Source organism: Canis lupus, chromosome 19 (assembly GCF_003254725.2).
Source record: "Canis lupus dingo isolate Sandy chromosome 19, ASM325472v2, whole genome shotgun sequence".
Taxonomy (NCBI): Eukaryota; Metazoa; Chordata; class Mammalia; order Carnivora; family Canidae; genus Canis; species Canis lupus.
The window spans coordinates 10,688,267-10,713,461 of record NC_064261.1 but is presented as its reverse complement, the minus strand read 5'-3'; the positions used below and the strand labels follow the sequence as shown (position 1 = coordinate 10,713,461).

General features: G+C 33.3%; 1 long non-coding RNA gene across 2 annotated transcripts in view; it reads left to right on the top strand.

Annotated features, from left to right (window-relative positions):
- The window catches only part of LOC118351542 (uncharacterized), a 38,785-nt gene extending 13,855 nt beyond the window's left edge, over nucleotides 1–24,930 (top strand). Inside the window, exons 5-6 of one of the 2 annotated variants that reach the window (XR_007403846.1) lie at nucleotides 24,448–24,504; nucleotides 24,741–24,930. This is a non-coding gene — a long non-coding RNA (uncharacterized LOC118351542). Of the gene's footprint in view, nucleotides 1–24,447 lie in introns of both variants that reach the window. The other variant, XR_007403845.1, reaches the window with a different exon arrangement.
- The last annotated feature ends 265 nt before the right edge of the window (nucleotides 24,931–25,195 follow it).

Here is a 25,195-nt window from a genome sequence, read left to right as displayed (position 1 = left end):
ATCCATGTCATAAACTGGCTAGTTTGTGGAAGAGAGCCAGGTAAGCAGGTGGCTGTAGAGAGCTTTCCCGGAGTGAGGATAGGATCAACCAGGGACCTCAGAAAGAGCCAAAATTTGATTGTATTAATTTGTAAAGCAACTGATTCCACAGGAATTGCTGAAACATTGAGGAATCTGCCCACTGACCAGTGGAGCTTAACAGCCCAATGTGACCAGAGAAAGAGAGAGAGAGAGAGAGAGCCCTATCAATACATACCACTGATATTCCGAAGGTGACTGGAAGCTGCACAAGCCTGTGGAGTGACATCAAAGGCTTAACATTGTCAGTAAAGGACAAACAGATTTCATTAACCCAGTCTACCCAGTCACTAAAAATTATACAAGCAAAAAACCCAACCACAAGCCCTGGTGGAGAGTGCAGAGAGTAGTCCCTTCAGTTGTTACACCATATGTTCTAAAATGTCCAGTTTCTTCCTTTTTTAAAAAAAGTATTTTATTCATTTATTCATTAGAGACACAGAGAGACAGAGGCAGAGACACAGGCAGAGGGAGAAGCAGGCTTCATGCAGGGGGCCTGATGCGGGACTCTACCCCAGGACCCCGGGATCATGACCTGAGCCAAAGGCAAATGCTCAACCACTGAGCCACCCAGGTGCCCCAGCATGCTTTAGGGCCTGTACAAGTAAAAATAACAAAGTACTAAATGAGCCTGACCTTATAATTTAAACAATTGTGTCGCTTCTCTTCTCCCTCCATGACCTTCACACCTCGTTCTCTTCCTAATAGAAGATTTAAATGTTAGTAGGGATAGATATGTGCCTCTACATGTGTTTTCCCTACACCTTGCTATTCTCTTTCTCATTCTTACCTCTTCTTTCTCCTTATCTCAATCCTACCAACAGAGAGGGTATCTGTCTTGCTCCTTCAGGTTCTGAAGTTCCTTTTACTTTCCTTTCCCCTTCTGTACCTTATAAAGGTGATTTGCAGTCTAGACAAGTGCTGTCGAATAAAAATATAATGGGACCAATATATGTGATTTTATATTTAATGGATAGATTAATAATTAGGTACATTTTATTTCAACAATATATTTTATTTAATCGAAATGAATATTTCAGAATACAATCAATATAAGAAACTATTAATGATGTATTTAATATACTTTTTTATATTAGATATTTCAAATTTTACACTTATAGCACATATTAATTTAGGCATATTTCAAGTTTGTAAAAGTCATGTGCCACTAGTGCTTGCCCAATCAGACAAATTTGGGAGCAAGGTTTTATGAATGAAGTGAGAAACAAATTGTCATTAATTTTTTGAGGAGAAACTACCTTATTTGGAATGGGAAAAATAATGCTAATCTTTTTTATCCTGAAGTTATGTTACCTTGATCTTCTTATGTGTGTTCCTTCTGTAGCAAATACTCAAGTACTCCTGAACAGATAAAGAAGGTTACGTATTTGAAAGTACAAAAAGAGAACATCATGTTAATAATTTTTATAATATTACTGTTAGTAATTAAATCACAGCTGTGTGCACTACACAGTATTAACTTACTTAAGACTTGACATTGGGATCCCTGGGTGGCGCAGCGGTTTGGCGCCTGCCTTTGGCCCAGGGCGCAATCCTGGAGACCCGGGATCAAATCCCACGTTGGGCTCCTGGTGCATGGAGCCTGCTTCTCCCTCTGCCTGTGTCTCTGCCTCTCTCTCTCTCTCTCTGTGTGACTATCATAAAAAAAAAAAAAAAAAAAAAAAAAAAGACTTGAGAAATTTTTTTTTCCCACGGAAATGTTTTTAGATTATACTATGCTAGATCTCTGCCTCCTTTGATATTTTCTAATATTGGTAATGGTTCAATATATTTAACAATTATCTCAAATTTGGAAAAATGGTGTGCACACACATGTTCCTGTGTGTGTGTGTGTGTATGTGTGTGTGTGTGCAAAATCCAAGGCACAGATACGGGCATTCATGGATTGTTACACTGTGTATGTGCAGGTGGCCTGTCTTCTTCCCTATTAATCAATTAGTTTATATGCGTATGAGAACCACTGAAGACAAGAGCAATATCATTTTCAAAGTCAAAGTCATTTAATTATTCTTACTATGTCTAATTAAGTAAAAAATTTCTTACCATCTGCTAAGATATTCATTATACAACCAAATCAAAGTACCCAAGATAGATCTATGGTGTCTCTCAAATTAATTTTGAATAAAAACAGCCAGCACATTATTACTAACCTGCCACCCAAAGAAAGTGCTATATATTAACTAGCTTAGACTCAAACACTAAACATTAAAGCAAAAATTTTTTTTATCAAACATGAGAGAAAAGAAACCAAAAACCAAAGTTAATAGAAATTAATTGAAATTAGCAAGATCGGGACCAGAGAACTACAGCAGAGTGAGAGTGCACTAGGACACGAGATTTTTAAAACAGGAAGAGTTAAAATTGTAAGAGGAGGAGGAGCTACAATAAGTAGAAGCTCACATGTGTACTTCTCTTTTCTTCTAGCTTCCATATTTTATTTTATGTAAGAAAGAGCAAGGCAGACATCCAAGTGCTGACCTAAGCCCTCAGAGCTAAGCCTGAGGTCTTTCTTTTAAATGTTGACAATTTCATTAAAAAAAAAAAAAAAAAAACAATTTCATAGAACATCAACATCAATTAAGGACACACTGTGACTGTGAGGAAGGAAGGCAAAGAGTCTGAGTACTGAAAGAAGCAATCCATATATGACGCAAATTACAAAAACCCAAAATGTACAACTCTTCTGGTTGGTATAAGTGAATGCTCCTTTACCAATTACAGTTTCTTATGCTGGTCCTACTGAAAGATTTATTAAGATAGCAAATGATAGAATTACTCCTGCTTTCTAACAACTTTTAAATTGAAACAAGGCTCAGTTTTCTTGAACCCTCCCCTAAATAATCTCAAAGACCCAAATCAAGTGAGATTCCCCTCCATGTATTCTAATTAGATGCTGCACAGTTTTGCACAGTGTAATTTGTCTAGCTGCGTGCGATTAGCAATACAGTTGCCTCTTGAATAACACAGGTGTGAACTGTGTGGGTGGAATTACACATGTGAACTTTTTTCAATAAACACTGCATAACCTATAGATGTCTTTTCCTTTTGATTTTCTTTTTTTAAGATTTATTTCTTTATTTTAAAGAGAGAGAGCACGTGAGTGGGGGGAAGAGGCAGAGGGAGAGTGAAACTCAACCAGACTTTGCAATGAATGTGGATGAAGCCTAAGGCGGGGCTTGATCTTATGACTCTCACCTCATGACCTGAGCTGAAACCAAACCGCTAAAGCAACTGGGCCACCCAAGAGCCCCTTCTCTTCCTTATGATTTTCTTAATTACATTTTCTTTCTCTTCCTTACTTTATTGTAAGAATACAGTATATGGAACATGCATGTAACATACAAAATTTGTGTTGACTCAAGTTTTATGTTATTGGTGAGACTTCTAGTCAACATAGGCCATTTGTAGTTAAGTTTTTGAAAAGTCAAAAATTACACGTGGGTTTTCAACTGCTCAGAGGATTGATGCCTCTAACTTTTACATTATTCAAGGGTCAACTGCACATGCAGTTCATTCAACTACAGGTAGGACCCCGGTGATCTTTTAGTGGAGTCCACTGACAAAATAAAGTGACAATACCAGATTTTATTTGCTTATTTTCCCTTGATAGTTATTCAGATTAATTCTGACTTTGATCATTTATATCTAGGTTATAACAAACACAGCTGAACCGATTTCTATGCGAATATGTGAATTACCCTAAAAATAGATTTAGAAATAGTGTTGGTGGTTGTACATGAAATTCCTAAGATTTGGTCCTATATATGGCATTGCCAAATTTAGGTCTGTAATATCAGCCACAGTTTAAGTTTGCAATATCATTGTATTCCTCATTCTATATATTCTCATTAACATCAGATACATTCACTATTTATTTTTTCCCAGTAATCTCTTTTCATCCTTTGTTTCTCTAATATCCTCTTCAGATCCTAATAGTAACAAAGGTGAAGGAGAGGAAGAATCATAGAACAATCATCATAATCCTGATCATGTATCAAGTACCTAGAATGTGTCAGATCTATTCTGAAGACTCTCCTTTTGTGGCTGCATTTAATCTTGACCACAAATATGTGACATGGTATTATCTCCATTTTCCATGTGGCGAAAACTCAAGTTCAAGGAGATTAAATAATATGTCATGCTTACATATGTAGTTATTACGGAAGCCAGCATTTGAACCTAGATCTGGTTCCTTCCAAAGCTTCATAGCCACCATGACATTCTGTCTCTCATTGAACCTCAGTGAAGTACTTTTAGTGTTCAGGTAATACTTCCTACTTCCTACCAAGTGCTAATTATGGAGAAAGGAGCTGGCATTTAAATTGTGTGATTTACCTTTAGTTGATTTAGTTCTTATGGTGAGGGAAATGAAGCAAAAAATATCCTTAGATAATATATAGAAAATGAAGACTCTGGGCTTCACTCCTGGATATTTAGATTCTCAAAGTCCTGGGGCAGTGAGGGGAGAGTTGGACATGCAGAAATCTGGACATTTACTTTCTCTTTAGGGCTCATGGTACGATACAGATAATCCGTGGACTAAAAGTGAACACATTAAGAAAAACTGGATTAGCCTGCTCCTGTTATATAGTCATAGTTCCAAATTCATTCTTTGTAGGGCCCCAGTTTGGGTTTTTCCTTTTGTAAATGAAATTCATATTAACCATTTAAGTGTATTTTTTAAAGATTTTGCTAGACGTGACTGGGAAATTATGTTTTGCTCCAAGAATCTCATATTTAGACTGCTGTTTTGGCTGCCTAAGATTTCGTTCTGTGTTTTAGAATAATAGTGTTTGGTTTGTGGGTTCATTTTGAATTACATGCGTGTACGCGTATCTGTGTAATGAGAGTTTTTTTCTCTGTCCTCATTCCTCTGTGTGTAATGATTTTGCAATTTCCTTCACTTGGTTTTTCAATCCCACTCAAGCACAAGAAGTGTATGTCCCTTTCTCATTGAGAATTATAAAACAATATGGAAAATTTGCTCAGTTCTTTATTTATAATTTTCTATGTACTTCCACCTTTTTAGAGATTTGTTTTAAAGCCAAGCCCAACAAAGCCAAGTTGAACATCTCTCTTGTGGCATGTATGTGTGTGTGTGTGTGTGTGTATGTGTGTGTGTGTTCTTTTTTCATAATAGAATTGGGATTTGAGATGTCTTATAGTCACTGTCTATAAATGGTGAAGGTACTTTTAATGATTCATCATGTGGTCTAATGTTAGTAGTCTTTTCCATGAAGATGTTGACCTCCCAATTTCTTCCTGAAGTGTCTTCTCCCTCCTTTACTAACTACCTCAGATCATTTAGATGCCACTTTTACACATTTTTATAATACTTAGTGCATAGCTTTGTTAGGGTATTCATTCCAGTGTGGTAATAACAAATACTATGTTTCCAGTGGAAAACTGTATGTATTTTTCTTTTGTCTTCTCCTGAGCAAAGTCTGGGAGAATCTGGAACTGGGCTCAGGACTAGAAGAGAGGCAGGACTGTCTCGAGTGTTTGTGGGAGCAGAAAGAACCAAACACAGGAAACTCTGTATTGGATAAAATGACCTAGAGAAATGAAAAGGTACTAGTCACCATAAATGCAAGTTTTGGAACAGGTGGGAAGGAGTAGGGCAGCAAGTATAGAAAAACAAGAAGCGAGTATGAATTAGAACATAGGCAATGAGATCAAGGAGGGTGAACGAAGTAAAGAGAAAGTTAAAATGTTACCGGTTGTACCAATATATACATAGACGCCCCCTTTGGTAGACTTCTTGGTGCTTGTGGATGATCAAAAAACTTGTTAAAGCTGAGGTAGCAAGCCTGTGGCCTATGTGAGTGGTATGCTGAAGATGAATTTTACATGCTTGTGAGGAATGATTGTATGCAACTTTTCTCAATCCCATGATCAGTGACATCACCTTGACAAATTTCACTGACAAATTTAAATTGGCCATATTGGAAGTTTTACAACAGGGAAATTGGCAAAGTAGACTACTTCAAATATACATATTAATTTGGCCCATATACTTCACTTGTTTTCATAACTCCATGACAGCAAAATGAGAATTAAAAAGTTAAAAAATGTTTAAAATTTAGCTAGCTAAGCACTGGTTATCTCCTTTAGAGGATAAATGTGTTTTCCAGTTTTTCACAGACCTAATCTCTTTCATTTATGGCATTAACAACTTGGCATCTTCATGAATATTCATTATGACCCTTCTCTTCATCTCTAAGAACTGAAAAAGTCTCTCTATCGATGTTATTATCTCTGGCTTAGGGCACTCTGTATTATATCTGCTACTTTGTTCTAACTGTAGTTTTAGCAAGTATTCACTAAACAGCAACTATAACATTAATAACAAGTTGATAATTATAATAAATATAATGGAAGAATTTTTCACACTTTATAACTGACCAACTTGATGATTTATCCTCGTGCAATGTGGTATGTCACTCTATGTAGAGTATTTTAACCATTTATCATTGTCAGAATAAAACACGAGTTTTGTGAATACTGAAAAAGTTAAATTAGTTTTTAATACAGTGTGATCAAACTATACTATGATTAAAATGCCAATATAACTAGTTTGGTCCAAAATGGATTTAGGATTATATATGTCATTAGATTATTTCATGTTATGAATAAATGTATAAATAAATTCATGTCATTTGGTAATTTAAATTGCAGTCATTTTATTAATCATTGATGTATATAATTGATTTAAGGTTTATATTTTCTGAGCTTTTAACTTGTTCCGTACTTCTACTGAGAGCTTGATCTAATAATGGAAAGTAAAAGAAAATACATATTTTCAATACTAAGGAATAATAATCGAATAACACAGGTAAGTTGTTGATATTGTTTTTCTTAAATATTAGTGAAAATGAGAATATTTAAGGAAAACTTCCTCATTTTTCAGAGAAAAGTCAAATGGGATTACTATGGACTTTATTGCTTAATTTACTATTATCGTAATATAAACATATTTAGAATTGATGCAACAATATTAGTCTGTTTGAAACAGGCCATAACTGAAATATTGAGTTAATCTTATCTGATTAAAGAAGTTTAGGGTAAATTAATATATTTAAGTAGAACAAATAACAGTAAGGTAAAAGAAATGGCTCACATGCAAGAAATGTGCTACATGCTGGTTTTCCTCCTTGGTCCTTAAAAATAAACTTGAAGGGAAACAGATGCTAAGAATGATGTCTATTAAAAATTGTGTGTATATAGGCATTGGTGGTAATTACCAACAGATTTTTAGAAATGGAATGGTTTTCCTCAAGTAATAGTTCCTCAAAACTAGTGATGGTTAGGCACAGGCTGGCCATACTGTGACATTATAATTATTAATTTAATTGATTATGTTTTACTTTTTTATTATAAGCCAATGAGCAAAATGTATCATTATATCCTATGTGTATGGGTTGAAATTATTAATGAATCAAATATTTTTATTTTTATTAATCAATTAAATATTAATAATATTAAATATTAATAAAATAAATGAGTTAAAGTGGACATCAAAATCAAGCCTGTAAAATCAAACAATCAACACATAAACACATTTTCTAAACTGCTCTAAGCAAAGTACTAAATATTTCTCAGTATATTTTACATCCTGTACATTTTTGGCATAAAGAAGGAACACCACAGTGGTCCTTAAGATAAAAACTTATTTTAATCACAGTTAACATGTATATGACATATTATATTAACAAATATTTTATGTAATATGAAACATCTAGTTTACATAAATAATGAAACCTTAAACACTTGTGAACTAATCATAAATGGCCAATTTTGAAAATGTAGGGAAAATCACTGTCATTCTATAATACTGGTGTAAACTGAAGTTTAATTACTCAACCTGAATGAATTGTACATCGCATGTCAAATATTTCCTATGAGGTTAATTGAGCATCTTTCTCTAAAGAAAATTGTCTTCAATATCTGGAGATTAAATGTTGCATAGTGTTAGTAACATTGTTTTGAGAAAAAAAAATCTGCTACTTTATTAATAAGTTCTTTATCTTTATTATTTTGTCCAAATAATGGAATTCCTCAGCCTTTTTCTAAAATAGTGTTTTTGTAACAAGAATATTAATCTTCTAAGAAGTTTTCCTTAATTAATTTAATGAAAAATATAGGTTAGAAATTTGAAAATTTTTCATGAAATGTGCTGAAAAAATCTTTTCTCATTCAGTGAATCTGCACTGCCTGAACCTAGCAATTAGAAATGGATACAGAAAAACAGAGTGTTTTATAATACACAGGATTATTTGCCATGCCCTCTTCCCATCTTTACCTAAAATATCACATGTATAAATATGGGAGATACCTGAAAGTAAGAAATTTGCCATTTCATCTTTAAGTTCACTGTTGTTCTGAGACCAAATATTAGGAAGGAAGAAGTGAACACAGCATCAGGAATATATCATAGAGCCCCATAATTTCTGTTTAAGAATCCCTCCATGGCCCATAATGCAAAAAGAAGAATAAATGTAGAGGAGAATAGGATTAATTTTCTTTGGAATGCATTAAAGCAGGATAGAAGGTAGCATATTAAAATAGTTATGTAAATGGTGAATCATAAATCACAGTTCTATTTACTCTATGGCAGTATACATATCACAGATTATTCTTCAAGACATAATATAACAAATACTATAATACAAGCAGCATTGCACTGAAACATCCATCACCACTAACTCCTCTCTACTGGAATACCTCTGCATTTCATGATGGTGGAAAATGGAGATCTGAAACAAAACCCACTGTATTCCACCTACAAGAAACTCACTTTGAGTATAAATATAAATATGAAGACTCTTGTAGGTTAAAGGGAAAATGATTGAAAACTGCAGGTCCTGCTCACACTAATCAAAGTAAGGCCAGAAAAAGAGCTTTTGCTGCTGGAAGGGTATCCAGTCCCTATCTAGACCTGAAACATAAATGACAATGTGCTTTGTTAATTAAGCTTCTGGAAAATAGGTATTCTCTTATAAAGCATGTGGGAGTGTCAGCTATTACATCTGTAAGGAGGATGTATTCACTTCATTATAATTACAATTTTAATATTTAAATTAAAATGGATTCACTCTGACTCAATTGAGAAATATCCTATGTATATACTGCTCTCACTAAAGTCATTAATTGCAGCATTGTTTGTAACAACAAAAATAAAATTAATTAAAATAATCTGTCTTTTGACAAGAGAATGTTAAAATAAATTACCATGTAACAAATAATATTATGATGTGCTACTCTAATCAATGAGGAAGCTCTAGGCTTATTTATATGAAAATAGACTCCAAGATATATTAAGTGGGAAAACAAGGAGATGAAGATACACACACACACACACACACACAAACACACACACACACACACATATAGTACTCTGTGTATAAAAAGTGGAGGATAAGCATACACTCACAAGTGAAAATTTTTTCTTTAAAATACTCTGGTATGGCAGATAAGAAACAAATACAATTATCTGTGGGAATTGCAGGATTCCTGGAGCACAGGGAGAGAAGTGTGAATTTCACTGGATGATTCAGTCATGTGTATGTATTATCTTTAAAAAAAAAGTTAAACGTAAAAAATAAAGACGGAATATCAAAACATAAAGTAACAATTCCATTATGATATAAAGAGATCCAGCCACACTGGGAACTCAACTATTTCCTTACTTTTGTCTGGTTGCTCAAATAAATTATTTTGTCTCTTCATTCATTCTATTGCCGTTTTCATTTTTGGAAGAAGTTAATTATTTCATGTAATGTAAGAAAGAAAGAAATATTTTATTCATCTTGGCCCATATAATGAAGAAGACAGGAATGCCAAATCATAAAATTTTCAGAAAATAATGCAGAAAAGAGCTAGTTGAAAACTCTTGGAACAAATTGAAAGGTCAAAAATGCATAGGCTTATCTTTGAGAACAGCTGGAATGCCAAGATTTTCACACCTAGAGTGTGTGTGTGTGTATTTTTTTCCTCATGGTTTTGTTGCCGGGAAAAATGAAATAGTTAATGTGCAAAGACAGCTTTCATCAGATATGTGATGAACTGCGAATGCCTTCTGGGCATGAGTAAAATGAATTTAGCTTTAAACTTTATGGCTTTGAAATAGTTATTTTAATCATATGTAAAATTGTTTCAAATAGAATGATTTTACCATTACTTATTTTAACATGGATTTATCAATAAGCTTTTCACATAATACAGTTTCTACAGCTTTGAGTCATTTGTAGATATATTAAGTCTTATAAATTCAGATATTACAATCTCTTGTGGACAATTTAGTGACTAACAGGACAATATAATTATACCCTGTCTCATTTAAAAATTCATATAAAAATTTGAGTGGAAAATTTTCATTTCTAAAACCTAAGAATTCATGTATCAATGGTCTCTGGACTTCAACAGAGAAAAGTAACCATGACTGGTGAGTAAACTAGACATTTTTACACTCTACTTAATTTCATTAATACAATTTCAATACGTGGAAATAGGAGACCTTTAACCTCACTTAAGGCACATTAAAACTGATTAAATAAAAGAGAACTCAATTGTGAATGTGTCTAACTCAAAGCGTATTAACTTAAGTATAAACTCTGTGAAACCATACCCTGTCACAGAGCTTTCCTCATTACATTCACATCACACATTGTTGCCACCGTAAGTACTCAGTGATGCTACTGATTCCATGCTTGTTCTAGAGTTTGAATCATCAACATCCAGTTTGCCCATATGTGAAAATAGACGTGCTCCACTGCATTGCAAGTTTTTTTTTTCTTTCTAAAAATTTTGTTTTGTTTTTGTCTCGGATCTAGAATCACATGTAAGAAAGATATTTCAATTGAAATCATTTTATCACAAAATAATAGCGATCCTTTCTAGGTATATTATCCTATTAACCAAACACTGGCCTGTCACTGGGTCTTTATTGTGTGCGGTACGTTATGTGCCCATATCATCACATGGTTATATGCAGATGAGAGTATCTTTGTAAGTATCTTTGTAAGAAGAGAGGAAAGATGGATGAGAGACAAAACTGCATGTAATTTTGATATCTTAAATGATATGCAGTTTCGTCTCTCACTTATCCACCTTTATACGATTTGTAAGTATTGAGGAGAAGAAATTACAGATACTTCTGATTACACCTACTCATTTGTGTGTTCAAGGGTTGAATTCTTTCTTACCAACTTTTATTACTATCACCAGCTGCAATGAAAAGATAGACTTTAAAAAAATAAATAAATCAAAAAGAAAAGATAAACTTTAAAGGCCACTTTGCTGTGAGAGAGACATTTAACATTTCTTTAAAAACAAAACCAAACCCTGTGGCATTAATAGTTTTGTGCATCATGGAAGATATCAGGTAACAACACAACTTGTTCAAGAAACATTCATACTAAAGACATTTATAGAGGTGAGAAAACCTAAATAGAATGAAAAGTCACTCCTCATTAATAAGTAACTAATGGTTAAAATTTCTTCAAAGCAAAAAAAAAAAAAAAAAGTCTTCAAAGTAAATGGGAGCAAAGAAATCATCCAGAACATATCCTTGATAAAAACTAAGTAGTTAAAAGCCAAGTTTGACCTATGTTTATGTAGACACATAAGAATTTTCTGACAATATTAGCGGAAAGATATTACCAACCATTCCAAGGCAGGGGGCAAATGGAAGAATAAGGTGGTACATGTAGAAAATGATCAGAAGAGCAAAACTCTCTTGAGTTAAAGGGGAAAAAAAAGAGGAGATAGCCATGGCACAAAAGCAGAGACAATTACCTGCCATAATTAATACAAAGATTTTCATTATATCCAAATTTTTTTATATCCAAAATTATATGTTGATGTGTATAATTATGCTACTTAGAAAATTTGTATTTCTTATTTTAAATTGTTAATATAATTATTGTTAAGTTATCTTCTTTGTAGTTGTTACAAAGTACTGACTTAGACCATTCTTTTAGATTGGGGTGGTTTTATCTTGGTCAACTGCTTTTGGCATTTCTAGACATAAAGGGCCTCAATCTGGTAAGAAGCATATTATATAGAGATTGCTTCTGTCTGGAAGCATGTATCATTCCATGTCCACTCTTCCTTAAATCTTATTAGATCCGCATAAATCTATTTGCATAGATCGCATAAATCTATTTGCATTTATAATTATCCATCTCAGTTTTATAATATAATATTTCAGGTTATATATTTCATCCTGTGAAATTTTAGAAGTGTCAAAATATTCTGTCTTTTTTCTGTCATTTTCTCCCCTAAGCTTGTATTATTCTCTTGTATTCAGGAAAATTTTTGATAAATACATTTTGCATTCCTACCAGTTTTTGGCAATTGGGGGATTCTTTTGTCTATTACCATAAAATGCTAATGAGTAGCTTTAATAAGGAGTAACTTTAATAAGGAGTAGTAGGACAAAGTTGGTGTCTAGTTAGCTTTAACCTCACCAAAGGGTAAAGCAAGATAAAAGTTCATAACATCTATCAGATAAATGATACATTTCACACGATAAATATTGAAGATAAGAGTCATTAAATGGCCTAGATTCCAGAGCTATAGTGACACTTTTTTTCATGGAGATGTAATAAAAAATAGATTGGTAGGTGTTTGGAAAAAAAAAATAATTGAAATGATAGATGATGACGAGATTTGGTGTTCTCACTACCTATTCCATAGATGCAAATGGCAATGGCCAGCTATTTATGCACATGATACTTATAAGAACATAATGTCAATTTTAAAAATGGGTAGTAGAATATATATATATTTGCCCTTTTTTCTCCTATGGAAGAAAATACTTTGGAAAATAATTCATTGCTCCTTTAAAAATTAATCTTGGAAAAACAATTTCAGGACATATAAGTTGTTCAGTTTGTTTTCAGTATGCTGTATAAGTACATTAGTCCCCAATTTTTTTTAGAACTATGGTTTCATCAATTCCTTAAATTCGTAACTTTTGTGGAGAGTTGATTAATGGTGATCAAATCTTAGAAAAAAACACATGTAGTCATTTTTCTTGTTATGTGTTATAGTCATTATAGCTTATGTTATCATCCAATACTCTTTATTCACATGTTTCATTTTAAATTGTGATTATGGTCAGAAAAGTGACAATGTAAGAACATGACATCTATAGTTTATATTATTATCCAATGCTGACATCCTTAGTTATTTTTTTCTCAGTTTACAAGTCAAAACACTATTTTCTTTCTCTGAGGATTGCAGTTTCAACTGTTGTATAAATATCACATTGTCTATAGTTTTTTTTTTTTTTCATTTTATCTTTTTAGTGTTTGGGTGACTCATTTCTTTTTACAGTGCCTAGGAAAAGACTGAAAATCATGAAAGAGACTTGAATAAGAAAAACTAATATAATGGTGTTGTCCATGTTTATAATAGTTCAACCTTCTGTTATGGATGATATAAAAAAGCATTTAAATAGAAAAAAAGGCACAATAAGAATGATTTTATTGAATTACATTCCTTTAAGCACTTGTAAGTGGTGCGCACATTTAACATATATCATATACTTATAAAAATAAAAGGATGGATTATACAAAAAATGCGGTTATCATTATATTAGAAGCAATAAAGTGAATGCTTTAATATTTATTTAACAATTTAACCAGGATTTTACCATCACAACAACAAATTTACTCATCGCTGAGCAAGTCTATTTTTGTGTTAAGCTTTCTTCTTTTTTCAATCTAAAGATAATGTTATCTTCTTTGCAGCAAGGAAACTATTTTATGATCATTAATAAAATTACATATGCCAATGGCTATCTTCTTACCAAATATATGGTTTTACATGAAAAGAATGAAACGTAATCTGTCCACCCATAGCAGCCCAAGCAAAAGTATCCTTAGCATAGTAAGTAATTGTTCCTCATCATTATGGAAAATTATAAGGAATGTTTGAGGAGGTGGACTCTGGGGCCAGACTATACATTTTCAAATATGGTTGCACTATGTATTTACCCTGTATCATTAGCAAACATCTCTACTTTAGTCAGTCTCTTTCCTTAACTGGAAAATGAGGACATTATCAAAATGAAACTCCATAGGACAGTTGTGAAGATTTAGGGAGAAAACAAACACTTCAGGCTATGCCTAACATGGTGTCCTACAAGTTTTGGCTACTTTGCAGTATGTATGTAACTTGATAGAGTTCACTAGCCGGCGCTAAGGTGGTGATCATTTTGCAGTAGGTAAGTGTATCAAATCAACACCTTAAGTTTAAACATACCTGTATGTCAATTATATCTCAATTAAACTGGAGAAAACACACAAGAAATAAGTTTTATCTAATATAAAAATGCAGACCTGTGATCTTTCAATGTCAGTGAATGTTTTAATATATTGAATAGTTTCCGTATCATTTATTCAATTCTTAGGTCCCTTCCAGCTGTATTTTATTGTACTGAAGGAGCATTAATCACTTTGATTATAGATGATTCTATTTTAAAGAAAGGTTCAGGGGTACTTGGATGGCTCAATTGGTTAAGCATCCAGACTCTTGATTTCAACCTAGGACATGACCCTCAGGCTCATGAGATAGAGTATCATGTTGGGCTCCATGCTCAGCAGGAAACTGCTTAGGATTCTCTCTCTCCCTTTCCCCCTAACTCTTCCTCCAACTCTCTTTCTCAAAAAAATAAATATTTTTAAAAATAAAAATGAATAAGGGAGCCAAAATGACAAAGAAAAAAAAATGATATTAAGCAGATCACATTTAACAACTGAGTAAAAGATAACTTCTTCACCATGTGATATAATTTGTAGTTTTGATTTTCCACAGGTGTAGGGTAGGGATATATTTTCTATTTTTTTTTATTTTTCTGTCATTATTGTTGGAGACAAGAAAGGAGGGCTTTTTTTCTGTTTAATTATTTCTTGTTTAGTTTTCACAATTGTTTTCTAACTAAATAAATATAGCAATATGCCTCAAAGTATATATTCCATGGAATATTAACCTAAGAGAAATGTCCTGAAAAATGGATTCCATGATCAAACAGAGCATTACTTGATAAAAGATTTGAGAAATTATGGCATAAAAATACTAGTTTAATGTTGCTTTACTGATCATATCTTTGAGAATCATAAACCTGTCCTGCAGAGCACTTCTAAAAGTTGCATGGACCAATGTTCTATGGAACACTCTTTACGAAAGATTCCCATATAATATTAAATTCAAAACTTCTAATTCTACCCTAATAAACAAAGAACTAAGTAGAAACCCATTTAGTTCAGATATCACATATTATGGGGCAAACATTTGTTGACTTATAATGAATACATTTCATTATGTTTTCATTTTGCAACATTAGTTCAAATAATCTCTTTGCTTTTCATATTATCTGGCTCTTAAATAACTCAGTTGAATTTGTATTTTGGTGTAACAGCTAGTTAAAACATCAACTAAGGCTATCCTTCTAATTAGTCAAGGGAAGTGTAGAATCTAGAAATTAATTAAGAAAAATAATCAAGTAAAAGCAAAAATTCCTAATGAAAATAAAATTTGGTAAATATTTATTTACTCTCTTACTGCTTTCTAAAGAAAATGTTCTTAACTCTGAAAGTAAAATTACCTAGAAATATTGGGATGTTGTTTACCGGGCTAGCTTTGATTTCCAGAAAGCTGAAGATTTATCTCATGAGGCACCCAGGAAATCTTTAAACAAATTTTAACATGAGCCTTTATGAAATAAATACTTCTAAGGGTCAAGAGCTTTAAGTTACTATCCTAATAAAACTTATTCTTTGCCTCGATGACTAACAGTTATCATTAGAAACATGAACCATTGTAATAATCCTGTAGTAAATGATACTATTTTATCATACTGAAGTGTTTTGGCTGTTTTCCCTTGATTAAAGTTTCCAGACTACTTTATGTCTATTGCCTTGATTTTTAAAGTTCTCCTCTTTTGTGTTATACTTTCTCTGCTACTTTATACTCAGTGAATCTCAGGCCTACACTGATTGTTCTATATCTAGCCTTGTCCCTCTACTGCCTAGGGCTAGAAGTCTTAACATTTAGTCAGAATCTCTTATCATTTTGATGCCAGTTTATTTCTCTAAGATAGTTAATTAAGATTAATATCTCAGATTTTGTATTTTATCCTTTCACAGGTGGAAGCAATATTATTGTGTTTCTATGTAGTGTTCTTTTAGGAAGCAAAGGGACTTAATTCCACCTCCTTGCTAGTGAGTCCTGAGATCCTTATATTTCACTTGGCTCTAGCTGAGGCACAACCTCATACCTCAAGAGAATAAGATGGAGCACTGCTTAGCTTCTACCTTCAAAGTTTTGGCTCTAACCCTATGCTCTCACACACTGGGAGACCATGGCCCACAAGAAAAATCCCAATTAATGTCACATCTAGGTTTTCCTTTCACCTCTAGGTTCTTCCTTTCAACTCCAGCCTCTCCATTATGCCTACTAGAATCCCAAAACAGACATAAGAAGGTGCTTCTATGTCCTCAGATTTCTGTAAACATTCCCTTTATTTCCTTTCCATCTTCAGAGATGATTTTTCTCAAATGACATGATCATTTTTTATCATTTCTCTGGTAACTGTGTCAAATTGATGTGTTATTGGTCTTTTTTTTAATTATAAACCCTATGTCTCTCTCTTTACACACACACACACACTATATATATATATATATATGCAGGATACAGACAAAATGGGGTAGGTGTTAGTCCTACTCCCCATTTCCACTTCTAAACCATTCTTCCTCATTCCTTTCTGAAAGCCACTGGTTACTTTCTTAGGTATTTCCATTAACTTTACAAACTGTTAATTCTCCTGTTTATCTCCTTTATCAAACTTATTCATTGAAAAATATCAACAAAGACTAATGTCTGACTTTGCACCATCTCTGTTATATATATATATATATATATTTTTTTTTTTTTTCAAATTTGGTGGTTCTGCAAGGAGGGAGAGATGGAGGTTTATTGACAACACTGCGTTATTGCCAGTGTCTGGAATGCTCACTAAATGCTTACTAAATCCTTTAGTGAGTATTGTATGTAGCCTACTCAAGAACATGTACTATTATAATTATTTTGTTCTTTACTGTTATTGCTTTTGCTTCTGCTGGATCATTTCCATTCGTATGTAGATATCCCTTGTTTTGCTTTAAACAACTTAATTTACTGTCTTTTATGTTTCCCTATTCTTTCATACCAATCCCCTCCCCTAAAGAGTAATTTGATACATGACATCTCCTTTATTTCCTCTTCAGTTTATTCCATTTGGTCACTCATTCTCATGATCCACAAAAATAATTCTCAGATTCATCAAAACCTCAATCTTGGCAAATGTGATACTCATTTACCTTCCTTAACATTGCCTGAACTTTCAATAGCATTTAGCTTGGTGCATCATTCTTCTCTAACTGAAACCTTTTTTTTTTTCTTTTTTCTTCATATCCTAAGTTTCTGTGAAAACTTATTTTTTCCCTGTCTTTTCTTAGGGTCTTTCTTCTGCTATACCTAGAAAGTGAAAACTACAAAAAGTTCGGTGTTAGATGTTCTAGCCAATCTTACCTTAGACAATCAGAAAAGTCTCATAAATCTGTTGCCATATGTATCTTGATAAGTCTCAAGCCTCATCTTCATCTGATCTAGCCCTGGGCCCCAAACACATATGAAACTGTCTGTTTAGCATCTTCATTTGGAAGCCTAACTGGCATATCAAATATAATTCAGACAAAATGTACCTCTCAGTTCCTGCTATAATCTGTTCCTTCTCTAGTGCCATAAATGATGAAACCATCCATTTAGTTCATTGAAATTTTCAACAAGAAAATACAGAAGATACGATTCATTTAACTCTTTTCCCCATATTTTAAGCTTACTATAAGCAATTTCTTTTGGTTCAGCCTCAAAAATATTTTTCTAACTTTAATTACATTTTACTATCTTCATTTTACAACTAATTTTCAGCCACTATCATCTCTTGAATGGAATATATGTATATATATGTATATATGTATATATATGTATTTAGTATATTACTAAGCAGACTGTACATTTTATTTTTGGCACAGCAGTTACTGGAATCTTTCATTTATATAATAAACATGATCATAGTAATATCTTGCTTATTATCCTTTGATGGTTTTCATTTCAAGCAAAAACAAATCCAAACTCCTACCATGGCCTATAAGATGCTTTACAAACTCACTTGTTCCCCAGTCACTGGCCTTTTCTCCAGTCACTTTTCCCCTGTCTCATAAGGACCTGATGTAGTATCCTGACTTTTTATTTATTTTCTTGTTTTTGTTTGTTTTGTTTTGTTCTATTAATATCTGTAAGATTTGAATATGTTTTTTCAGAGCTTATTATTTCTTTCCATACTATTTTGTTTGTTTGTTTCAAGAGAAGAATTTAGTGATTCACCACTTACATACAACACAGTTCTCATCCCAACAAGTGCCTTCCTAAATACTTATGACCCATTTAGCCCATTACCCCACCAATCTCCCCTCCAGCAAGCCTGTTTGTTCTCTATAGTTAAGAGTCCCTTATGGTTTGCCTCTTTTTATTTTTATCTTATTTTGTTTTCCTTCCCTTTCCCCTATGTTCATCTGTTTTGTTTTTTAAATTCCATGCATGAGTGAAATCATATGGTACTTGTCTTTCTCTGACTGACTTATTTCTCTAGCACATAATAATAATACTCTCTAGCACCATCCACGTCAGAGTTTTTTTTGATGGCTGAGTAATATTCTATTATTTATATGTATCACCTCTTCTTTAGCCATTCATCAGTTGATGGGAAATTTTTTTTTAAGATTTATTTATTTGAGAGAGAGAGAGTTCAAGTCACAGAGAGGAGAAAGGTAAGAGAGAGAGAGAGAGAGGGAGAGAAGCAGACTCCCTGCTGAGTGCATGGGGCTCGATCTCATGATCCATGAGATCATGACCTGAGACAAAACCAAGAGTCGGACATGTAACCAACTGAGCCACCCAGGTGCTCCCCTTCCTTTAAAAAAAAAAAATTTACTTACTTATTTGAGAGACAGAGAAGTCAGTCGATGGACATTTGGGCATTTTCCCATAACTTGGCTATTGTGGATAATGCTGCCAGAAATACTGATGTGCATGTGCCCCTTCGAATTAGTATTTTTGTATCCTTTGGATAAATATCTAATAGTGCAAGTTATTATTTATAATTATAATAATTGTAACAATAATTATAATAATAATTATAATTATTTATAGTTTATTTATAATTATTTATAATTATTATACTGTTATTATGAATAAGAGTATGAATAGGTGTCATTATGAATATAGAATAACCCCTCTACTGTTTTCCAGACCAGCTGCACCAGTTTTCATTCCCACCAACAGTGCAAGAGGGTTGCCCTTTCTCACATTCTCACCAACTGTTGTTTTCTGAATTGTTCATTTTAGCCATTCTGACAGGTGTGAGGTGGTGTCTCATTATGGTTTTGATTTATATTTCCCTGATTATGAGTGGTGTTGAGCATTTTTTTCATGTGTCTGTTTGGCCATTTGTGTCTTCTCTGGAGTAATGTATCTTCATGTCTTCTGCCCATTTCTTAATTGGATTATTTATTTCTTCTGATTGTTATATAGCTTTCTTCTTAGTATTCACATGATAGTTCTACTATCATACCTTCAGAGATTCCATTCCTCCCAGCCTAAAATATTCTCTATCCTATTATTATCCTAGTTTTTAAAACCATCATAGTACATCACCATCATTGTCACATCTGAGTCTTTTTCATGTTTATATATTTCCATGCTTTTTCTCTCTCCTTTTCATTAATATATAAGCAGTCTCTCTGAGTGCAGCCTATCTGATCTTGTAAACTACCAAATCCTCAGGGCCTAAAAGATATCTGCCACAATTTAGTGTTCAGTAATACATTTAATGCATTCTGACATGCACCAGTGGTAAAATGCTGAACAAGAAAATGGCAGTACCAACCATTAAGGAGTTTACAACCTGGCAGATGAAAAAGATGATTAAATATACAGTTCAATTAAGGGTTTTAAATTTATGCTAAAGAAATATTAGTTGTAATAGTAGACCATATAGGGATACAATGTAAATCATATGTTCAAGAATGTTTTATCCAAATGAAATTGTGGTGGAGGGCAGTTTCTTACAAGATTGGTTCATATAGAGAACATAGCATAAGTTCAAAAAATCCACAAGGCAGAAAGGGTGGAAAATTTCTACAAGACAGTAAAGTTTCCTCTGAGTGCACCATAGCATGATGTGCTAGAAGCTGAAGCTATTTAAGCAAGGGTGTGTCCAACTAAGTTTAAAATGAATTATAAGTAGAAATAACTTCAAGGATGAGTGCATCATAATGACATTTATATTGTATGCTAATTATTTTGATTGACAATTGAAAATTTATTTTGAATGAAGCAGGTTATGAAAGAAAGAGAGAGTTAAGGGACTGGTAGTGGATGGATGAGACAATGACTCTCATTAACATGAACTCTACTTTTGTTTTTCTTTAAGACAAAAAAGCATGTTATTATATGTATAGTTCTACTTGTTCTTCTTTAGATTGTGAGATTACAGAATTTTTAAGGTAATTATATGTTTATTTGTGCCAATATTTTAAGTTACCACATAATGAATGGTTATATTTTATTATTATTATTATTATTATTATTATTATGGTAAGAATAATTAACAGGTCTACCCTTTTAACAGAGTAAACTGATGCTTGCAATTATAAAAGAAAGAACAAAAAGATAAGAACAGTTAAGAATAACACAATGTAGGAATGCACAGAATATAAAGGTCATTCTAAATGTTTCTGAATAAAAGTCCTGGAAATAATAATATTGGCATTTTAATTTTCTAATTCAATATTTCCAAATATGTGTGTGTGAAATTATCTAAATTTGTTTATTGAAAGATCCTTCATAATCCTTTATTCCTAAGCATATATTATTTATGTACACATGTTGAGGATATTTATATTTAAGAAATTCCTTGGGGGAATGCCGGGGTGGCTTGGCGATTGAGCGTCTGCGTTGGGCCCAGGGAATGATCCGGGGTTCCAGGATCTAGTCCCACATCAGGCTTCCTGCATGGAGCCTGCTTCTTCCTCTGCCTGTGTCTCTGCCTCTCTATGTGTGTCTCTCATGAATAAAGAAAGAAATAGGGATCCCTGGGTGGCGCAGCGGTTTGGCGCCTGCCTTTGGCCCAGGGTGCGATCCTGGAGACCCGGGATCGAATCCCACATCAGGCTCCCGGGGCATGGAGCCTGCTTCTCCCTCTGCCTGTTTCTCTGCCTCTCTCTCTCTCTGTGACTATCATAAAAAAATAAAAATTAAAAAAAAAAAAAGAAAGAAAGAAAAATCTTTAAAAGAAATTCCTTGGGCATGTATTCAACAAAAATTTGAAATAATTGTACAAAAGCACATTCCAAAATAGTGTATCCCAGCCTTTTCTAAAAAGTAGACCTAGAGGATATTACTAACACATCCATGTAAATTCTTTAGATGGCAAATTATGGGTCTAGATCTTATCAATGAATACCTTACCTTTAAACTAAGCAATCAGTATACAAATCTATTACTAAAGAAAGAAAAGTTGGGATCCTTGGGTGGCGCAGCAGTTTGGCGCCTGCCTTTGGCCCAGGGGCGATCCTGGAGACCCAGGATCGAGTACCATGTCGGGCTCCCAGTGCATGGAGCCTGCTTCTCCCTCGGCCTGTGTCTCGCCTCTCTCTCTCTCTCTGTGTGTGTGTGTGTGTGTGTGTGTGTGTGTGTGTGTGTGTGTGACTATCATAAATAAATAAAAATTAAAAAAAAATAAAAATAAAGAAAGAAAAGTTTAGGCAACTGTCTTTATTCTAAACTAAAAGGACTAATAGGGCAGCCCGGGTTGCTCAGCGGTTTAGCGCGGCCTTCAGCCCAGAGCCTAACCCTGGAGTCCTGGGATCGAGTCCCACGTCGGGCTCCCTGCATGGAGCCTGCTTCTCCCTCTGCCTGTGTCTCTGCCTCTTTCTCTCTCTGTGTGTGTCTTTCATGAATAAGTAAATAAAATCTTAAAAAAAATAAAATAACAGAATAAAGTAAAATAAAATAAAATAAATAAAATAATAAAAGGACTCCGAGTAAATAAAGAACGAAGGAAATAACCATAACAAAACTGAGGACATATTACATATAAGGTCAGTTTTGTAGTTAGTCTCAAGTAGTAATTTGTTTTTTATTTTTTGTTTTTTTTTTAATAGTTTATTTATTTTTGAGAGACAGAGAGAGGCAGAGACACAGGCAGAGGGAGAAGTAGGATATGGGAAAATGTCAACTTCTGTTGTGTAATGCTCATGTATGTATGTTTGTATTAACTAAGATAAATGTCTATTCAAGTCTTGTGCCCACTTTTAAATTGGACTATTTACTTTTTTTGATAATTGAGTTGCATGAGCTCTATAAATTTGGGGTATTAAATCCATAAGTGTGTATGGTTTCTAAATAATCTTCCCAATTCTATAGATTTGCCTTCTCAATGTATTGATTGTTTCCTTTGCTGTGCAGGAGCTTTCTATTCGATATGGTTGTTGACTATGCTCTCTGTGTCTTATCCAAGAAATCACTACCAAGTCTGCGGCAGCTTTAAAACCTCCAGTTTTTTTGATAAAGTAGTTACATGCTTCCTGATCAGACTGCCATAAGCCATGCTTTTGCAATCTTTTAAAGATATTTTCAATTACTTCTAATCAGTTAGATAAGCCTTGTGAATAATTTGATAATGCTGCATTTCTGACTTATTCAATTGTTCTCCAGGTGACTTTAATGAAATATATAAGACAAAAAATAGACTGCATTTAATTTTCTGAAATGTTATTTCTTAGAATCCAACATTATAAAAAACAAGAATCCAACATTATCTTCTAGGCTTTAAGAATTCTATGATATGATAATAAAAATAATTCTGTTAATAATTCCAGGTAAAGTATGTAGGAAATGAGAACAGAATAAACAAGAAACCTAGAGTCACTATGTTATAGAGAGAGGGAGATATGAGTAGTTGATTATTATTTGAGGTAATAGTAAAAATATATACATCAAGAATGTGTGTATGTGTACATCAAAGTGAGGAAACTATACCCTGTGTTTTGCTGATCTAAATATTTATTTAAATTATATCTGTTTAAATCAGTAAGTCAGTTTATAGTACACTAAGAGAGACCTAGTTGGCTACTCTCATTTCAATGGGAAATCAAACAGTATGAAATTGCCTCCCATCTGTAGAAGATGGAACTTATATTGCGACATCAAGGGTACCAAATTTTAAAGAACTCACCTACATGACTTGTGTTTGATCATTTACACATATTTTCCAAAACTCAGAACCTTTCCATCACTGTGATGGCTTGAGTGAAATTACCTATCAGTTATTTGTGATGTATTCCGAATGAAATATGTTATTGGACACTTTGCCTATAATTCTCATATATTCCACCATAATCCTGAAAGGGGCATTATGATTTTAATTCAAGGTGTAAAGAAAGAGATTAAGATTTAAAAATCTGTATTTTATACAGGTTATCACAGCATGTAATTATAGGTGTTATATATATATATAATGATATTTCTGTTATTGTATAAATGCTGATTATAGTAACACATTGTCAAAATTTAAGTCAACTTTTTTACTAATGTGTTGTCTTTGAAATACAGCCTCTGAAACCACATTTATATAAAAAAGTTATTTTTAAAAAAATATATCTGTAGTCGATTTGTGTTTAGCAGTGAATTCTGTGCTGTGCTAGTTCTGTTCTAAATGAGTAAAGAGAACTGTTTTGATTATTTTTCATTTTGTGGAAATAATGGGAAAAAAATGGATATACTTTTTAACACTCCCCCATCAGAAAAAAAGCTTTTTTTTTTAAGAATACTGCTGAATTACAATTTTTTTGAATTACAATTTTGAATTGAAGAATTTATGTTTTTACTCTTATTTGCAAGTTGGGTAAAATATATTCTTCTTCATAATACATTTATCTTCTAAAAAACAACAGATATAAACCCCCCAGCCCAATGCAAATGGTTATCTGTGATACATCAGGAGTTGTAGGTCAAACTTCCTAAAAGAAGAGTTCGATTTCTTTACTCTTCCAGGGACCATGCACTCTAATTTTTAGTTAACATATTTCTATATGCAGTAGCTAAATTTTGTAGAGTGATGTCCAAGCTCTTCCCAATGATTTCTACTTGATAGGGCCATTCTGCTATCTTAGGCCAGTCTACCTCAGCCATCAAAAACTTGACTCTCTTCTTTTTCTTTGCATGACCCCCTTGCAGGTTAAATTCCTCAGGGAATTGCCTTGGCCAAATTCTTGATATTCTTACAGAGAATAGGTAAATATACTTCCTATCAGGAGATATTTACTGCGTATGACATACATCTCAAGTTTTATTAGAAATAATCACGTAAAATTGCTTTACTATATTTTAGTATCTATGAACATTTATCAAAAGGAGTTTTAATTAAATCCCAGAAAGAGTAGATGTATTTGTAGTTGGGAATTATTGCCAGGTAATTGTTTCCACTTGGCTGTATTATACAGACTGTGACTTTAAATTTTGTCTTGCAGGGATGCCTGGGTGGCTCAGTGGTTGAGGGTCTGCCTTTGGCTCAGGGCGTGACCCTGGAATCCTGGGATCAAGTCCCACATCAGGCTTCCTGCGTGGAGCCTGCTTCTCCTTCTGCCTATCTCTCTGCCTCTCTCTCTCTTCCTCTCTCTCTCTTTCATGAATAAATAAATAAAATATTTTTAAAAATCGTGTTGCAAATCTTTGAATTTTTCCTTCTTTGGAAGCAGGATGATTTAAGGTATTTCACTAGCTTCTGCCATTGTCTAAACAAATATGCAGTTTATGGAACAGAAAAGAAGAAATTTTTATTTTCTCATAACTTTCCCAGGAAGATAGATTCCAAAGTTTGCAAGGTATTTACATCCATTGCACTTTTGTTCTTCACATTTAAATAAGACATCTCCAGTTTTATTTCTACCTCATTGCTTTATTGATTGATTGATCTGGAATGAAT